At 42.5% G+C, this 6,912-nt stretch overlaps 1 non-coding gene across 1 annotated transcript; it reads left to right on the forward strand.

Annotated features, from left to right (window-relative positions):
• The first annotated feature begins 5,097 nt into the window (after positions 1–5,097).
• Positions 5,098–5,170, forward strand: Trnar-ucu. Its single transcript has one exon. It is a non-coding gene; the product is annotated as a tRNA-Arg (tRNA).
• Positions 5,171–6,912: the final 1,742 nt, after the last annotated feature.

The following is a 6,912-nucleotide window of genomic DNA, read 5'->3' on the forward strand; positions in this document are numbered from 1 at the left end:
TTTGCTCCGCAGGAGGAGGAGGCTTTGTTCTTTTCCCCCTCCCCTTGGTCTTTCGGCGGAGCTTTGGCGTTCTGTGGTGCGCGCGCCGAGGCGGCGCGCTTCTCGCCTTGGGTCCCCTTTTTGGCCACGACTTGTTTGGCAGCTTTTACGCCAGGTGGCCCAGCAACTACAACGCTCGACGGGTCGTTGGCAGGTGTCAGCACAGGTGGAGCAGGTTGGGAGGCTCTACTGCCCTTTGCTTTACCCTTGCCCTTGCTTGTGGTGGACTGAGGTTGCCCACCAATGAATCCTCCTTGAACTGGGAGCTCCGCTTGCGCAGCTTTGGTTTCATGGGCCAAGGGAGGTCGTTGAGCCGGACCCATGAGGGTTGACTCGAGTCTGGCCTGCAAGCGGGCTTCCAGCCGCTCTATGGCGTCTTCGGCTGGTCGAGCACACAGAGCCTTCTCTAACTCCTCAATACGCCGTCGGAGGGAGGCGTTCTCGTCCGTCATCCGACTCATTGCCGTCTCGAAACGCGCGCTGTGGTCCCTTAGCGCCTTCGTCTCTTCCTCAAGTCGAGATAGTACCGTCGCTCGTGGTTGATTGACATACTTGGTAATCGTCTCAACTACAGAGTTCAAGGCTCTTTGTCTCGTGCCCTTCAGGTTGCCGGATTTGCGGACAATCAGTTTCACGATCTTGCCACAGTGTGTAAGATCCTGTCGAAGGATTACCCTCGGTTCTTTCAGCTCTAACGTCGGTATGCTGTGGTCCACTGAGGTTTTGAGGTACTCTTGGACCCGCTCCTCCACTTCTTCGTCCAGCTGCATCCGCTGAGCTTGCCGTCTTTGCGTGTTTAGGTCACGCCGTGCTTTGCCTGTCTTTGAAGACGGGCCGGTGTCTGTTCCGCATTCCGAGTCACTGGATGGATGAGACCGTGACCTCACCGAGGACGTTCTGCTTCTAGCCCAGAGCCGTTCGCTACGGCGCCTCGTGTTTATGCCGCTCGTTTCGGGCTCAACGACAGAAGTCGGAACCGCAAATTCGACGTCACCTACTGTAACTTCATGGGGCTGTGCGCCCCCAACTTCTCCAACTCTCTCCTCCTACCATCTTTCCGTCGTCAGGATTGCTCCCTTCGGCCTCCGCCCCTCCAGCCCCGGGGTCCGGAACCGGAGTAGGCAATCTCGTCAATTTGTTGTTGGTGTTTTAAAATGTTCGTATCCATGAGATTCCCACGAGTATGGGGAAAGGGTGGTCCGCCCAGGCAGTGCCCCTGTACCTGGGTAAGCCTAGCGTAACCCGCACAGTGTGTCGGCCGGTACTCTGGCGGGGTCGCACTCGAGACCGAACTACCCATCGGCCATGCATCCCCGCGGTGCGCCGCCGCTTGGGATTCGGGGTAATTTTTTATAGAGGTTTTCTTCCTCGCGGTCCGGGCGGTTAACCCAAGACCCTCGGTCCGGCAGGAGCGCGAGACATATCCACAGACCTCCATACCGGATTACGATCTACGACGGCGACAATGAGAGAGAGTCCCCCCCACTGCCTGCTCGGGGCGGGGTGAGCGCACACCGAGCCCGTCGATACCCCCGGGACAGAACCGGGAGCCGCCTGAGATGGGCCCTCCGGACCAATCGTCACTTAAACGAGACGACGATAGCCGCAATAGGCGACGACCGACAACCACCTCATTGTCAGGATATTCGCCGGCGCGCAGATCAGCCTGATCGGTCTGATTGACGCGCCGTTGCCCAGGTGCACCACGAGGAGGTTTCCTGACCTAGCACCCCAAGCATTGACCATAGCTTGGTAGTGTAGATTAATGGACTACCAAACAAAGAACGAAAGTTCGCAGATTCTAAATACCAAATTCAAAGTTCGAAGTTACTCTTAGTCAATTATCACAATAAATTAAAACATAGATTCGTGAGGAAAGCGTCATAAGTTCTTAAAAATACAGAGTAAGAATTTCAAAGGTATATGAACGCTGCCGACCCTTAATGTGGCAGGGTGATGAATTGAGGCTTAAACCCTCTTAGTAGTAGAGAAGGCCTGGTCCCAGCTGTGGGATAGTGTACTGGATTATTATTCTGATAAAAAATTTCCAACCCTTCTTCTTCACTACTTCATAAATAAAAGGAAATATTTACGTGGTGCTCATTGTTTTTCATAAGGCGCTATTTAGAGTGCGTTTTTATATCTTAATATTATATTTAACGATATAGCAATAGCTCGACACTTATGAAAACATCACACGAAATACACAGCAATAAGTCTGGATGCACCTCTGCCCACCCCTTCAGGGACAGAGGCGTGATATGTGCCGCCAAGTCGCTCGCCTGATTATAAGCGTGACGACTAATAACCAGTAGCAACACGATTTAAATTAGAAAGCCCTGCGGATCTTCTTCTTTACGTGCCTCTTCATTATTCAAAGATAGCCGTCAGCTTCTTGTATTTCTCTTTATCATTGGCCAGGCGGAACAGGTGAACTGCGCATCATATCTTTGCTTTGTTTTTTTTATTTAGTTTTTCATTGTTATTTCTTTTATGTGTACTCGTGCTAATGTCATATTTGTTCTTGTTTTATAATTTCCTTATTTCGTTTGTAATTTGTTTGCGTGTCATGGTGTTATGCGAATAAATGATTTGTATTTATATCACTGCGCTTGACAAACTCCTAGAGAACACGGACGGAGTCGCAAGCAAAAGCAATATGTCAATCAGTATTCAGACCAAACAAACCCATTAACATTTAATATAAATGTAAATCATACAACGTATTTAAACGTAACGCGAATTTACATTAATGGTGAACAGAACTGCGCAGGTCAGGAGTGATTGATAACTGTCGGTCGCATTTCCCCAATTATACTGTGGAATGGGGTTGAGAGGCCGATCAAGTTTTACGTTCGCAAAATTATTATATTTTTTTGACGTCCCCTGCCCTTTGCCAGCAAAAGGAAGCAAAGCTTACACTTGCTCCTTTATCCAGAATACTCATTCTAATGGAATTTTTCCTATCAAAATCAGTGCTGTTTTACAACGTATACTGAGCTGGTATCCCTTCTACCACACATCATGCAAGGAATCCGTTGTGTGCCTGGTATTGTTAACTGTGTGTGTGTGTGTATTTGTTTTTATACTTTTTCTTTTTGTTGTATTTATGTGTGTGTAGAGAAATAAATGGTTTTAATGGTTTAAAAACATATAAGTAAATATAAAATCACTTCTAGCAAAATTTCGGATACGGCGGCCAATATCCGCTGAGATCAGACAGGTGCGCAGGAGATATTATTGTGCATGTGTAAGCTCAATACACAGGTGTACTCTCTGTTCTTTCAGTCTTATAAATCCCAGACCTCAGAGCGGTTATCGTACAGCGTACGCAATACAACTATGCTAACGAGGCAATCAAAATACTTACAGACGAACGAAATCGCCAGTGGCAGCCTTAACAAACGCGAGGCCCCAGGAGGGCGCAAAAGTTAGTAAGATATCTTATTGGGGAAAAAAGGTGGTATCTTAATAAAAGGTCCTGGCCCCATACTAGGCACCGGAAGTTGCCCGGTTTAGTCCCTCTTCCCTAAAGCCGCCAATGCCCCAAGCAACAGCTAGTACAAAGGGAGGCAACGCTGAGAGCTAAACCCAAACATCAATACTCGCAACAATAGGAAACTAATATTATTGTAAATATTCTACAAACGATGATGATATTACTGTTTTCGATTTCCAATGAAGGAGTATGTTGTTTTCATATTAAAAATTTAAAGCGCATTTGTACTGCATATTTCTATGCAAACATAAAGTTAAAGCAATTGTCAACTAAAACCCTTGATTAAGCAATTTAATTAAAGCAATTCAAAGTTTTTATTTTACCAACAAATAGTACGGACGGGTTTGAAGAATATTTAACAACAACATTTTCCGAAAGAGAACCCAAAACAAAATATAGGTACTAATATGTATAAATGCGGCCTAAAATTGTTTTAATGATAATTAGATTTTACAATAAGGAAGCCGTCAAGAATCAGATTATATAGACCCTTCGCCAATATAGTGGACTAACGATAGAAACACATTTATGACCCAATAAATTGGACGTTGGACGAATCCCTCGCGACGCAAATATTCCAATACCGCTGGCTTGGCGTCTAGACTAGACTACTCAAACGTTCGTCAAATGTATTCAATACGAACATGACTGCGAAACACTTTTGCTATACATTATTTGTTTTGTTTTTATTGCCCGGCATAGTGACCCTACTGAATCTGATGGTCAGTGGAGTGGGGTCCAATAGAATGTCGACTGATGAGAGATGATTACCACTCGGCAGTCGACACAATTATGCCGGCCTGTTGGAACCGGATATACACAGGCTGATCCCGGAACGCGAGACACTTGTGTGAGCCACTATGGCGAGTTTTAACACCTTGTGTACGGTGGTCGCTATCCGGGCGGATATTAAATATATCCTACCACCAGCAAATTTAAGTTTTTTAATTATTAACGATCAGTGTGCTCTAGTTTATAAAACTGATTGTAGTGTTTCATTAACAATTTATGAACATCAGTACCTATATTATTTCCTTTTAAAACCTTATAATATTATTAAATAGTTGTGATAAATCATTGCCACTCCAAAAAGCGGTGGTAGCCTATTTGTTTGTGGAACGGACTGCCGAGACTAATGTCCGCTGGTTCAAATCCCAAGAGCACACACCTCTCAATTTTCTACTAAAATTGTGTGTGTATTCTTTGTGAATTATCGCTTGCTTGAACGGTGAAGAAAAACATCGTGAGGAAACCTGCATACCTGAGAAATTCTCTATAGAAATTTTCGAGGGTGTGTGAAGTCTACCAATGCGCATTAGGCCAGCGTGGTGGACTATGGCCTAATCCCTCTCAGTAGTAGAGGAGGCCCGTGCCCAACAGTGGGACTGTATATAATACAGGGCTGATATTATTATTATTGCCACTACTAAAGTTCGTGTAACTTAGCGATAAATAATGTCATAAGTATGGGAACAGCGTATGGATGAAAAATACACGTGGTTTTAATACATGTAATCAATTATTTAACATTAGCGTCTAATTCTTTTAAACGTTCAAGAGTCCCTGTGGCGCAGAGGATAGCGCGTTGGACTTCTAATCCAAAGGTCGTGGGTTCGATCCCCACCAGGGATGAATAACTTTTGTTAGATGAAAAGAGAGGTGCACGTATACTCTATACGTGGCTTATGGTATCAAAAAATGATTTAAGTCAGAAATTAAATAGAAACGTATTTTTTTATGAATACAGTCGGTCTTTAATAATTCGATCCTCTCTTAATTTGAAGTCAATATAAGGTTTGCATAATCATTTTTTATAGTTACACGAATGTTTTGTTATGAGCTTTCCCTATTCAACGCTAAATCACTTATTTTATCGAATCAAAGTGACTTTATGTATATCCAGTTCCAAAAGGCCGGCATAATTGTTTCGACTGCGGAGGGGTAATCATATCTCATCCGTCGACATACTATTGAAACCTACTCCACTTACCATCAGGTGCAGTGAGGTTACATTGCCTCCCCGAACAAATACAAAAGCTTTTAGACATATGTGAGGCTTTAACATATACTAATCACATTAATTACCTTCCTCTACATACTGTATATATCATTAATTATATTGAACTCAGTGTGGCCCCAGCATTATCTACTCCCAGCGTATGAATGAATCCAAATCATTTTGACATTGCGTTACTAAATGAAACCATAAATTCGTCTTCACCTTTGCTCACATTATGCCAAAAATCATTCATTAATAACGAATATTTTCACAAAATATCCTGGTTATAGTTTTCTGATTTTTTGGTCATTTTGTAGTTTAACACGAACATGGCGTGTGCGTGAGTGTATTTCTGACTTTAAGTATGTTGTTGCTGTGACGAATTCTATTAAAGTAGTAGTAGTGGTATTAGGGCGCGTAAAATTAAAATAACTTTTTAGTAATATTTAGTACTTCTAAACTTACACTTTTTTATATTACGTCTACGGCTCAAGTAACTTATGGTAAATTGTTATTTCCAAGTAGCTAAGTATGTGGTATCATTTAGTAACGCAATGTTAAAATGACCCTGTATTGAACTCCAGTGTGGCCCCAGCATTATCTAAGCATAAAGATGAATTAATCTAAAACAGACAATTCTATATATAGAAACATCAAAATAAAGGCCTGCAGATGTTTTTACGTCGCAGTTGTATACTCGTTTAATGAATATGTCAGACACCGACCCTATTTTTGTGCCGAACAATGAATACAGCAGGAATTGATGGAACAGATTTATTGAGGCAAAAACGTACCTTACTTGTAGACTGGAGTGGATTCTGGAGATGATATTCTAGATTATGGAAATACAACGAACAGTGCAGTAAGTTTACTATTTTCGTACATATAGTTAGGAACCTTATTCCGACTACGGGGGTATAACTGTCTTTTTGCAGTTATAACACGACGACAAATCAAAGCTTAATTGTCAAAAGACGACATAGTCCATTGAAAAGTTACATTTGGGGTTGCGTTTTTAGAGGACGCAATTTTATTTTTGAAGTGTAGGGGGTCAGTCTAAAGCTAAAACCAAGTTTGTGGGGTCGCCACCCTTGTCCCACGGCCGCCATCTTGAAAATAGGGGTTGAAATGGTTTTACGATGTATCTCTTAAACTATTTATCTGACAAAAAATGTATAAATATTTTTTGTTGCAAATTAAATTCTCTACAACTTTGCTCTAGTAACTTTTGTCGTAGAACTATAAATAAAATAGTTATAAGCGAAAATGTTAAGAAATTCAATGTTAAGCAATGTCCATTGCAACGTCATCAGAACGTGTGTTTATAAGGTTCATAATACTTTTTTTGTACTCTCATTAATACCCAAATACCCAA

Source organism: Manduca sexta, unplaced genomic scaffold (genome assembly GCF_014839805.1).
Source record: "Manduca sexta isolate Smith_Timp_Sample1 unplaced genomic scaffold, JHU_Msex_v1.0 HiC_scaffold_183, whole genome shotgun sequence".
Lineage (NCBI taxonomy): Eukaryota > Metazoa > Arthropoda > Insecta > Lepidoptera > Sphingidae > Manduca > Manduca sexta.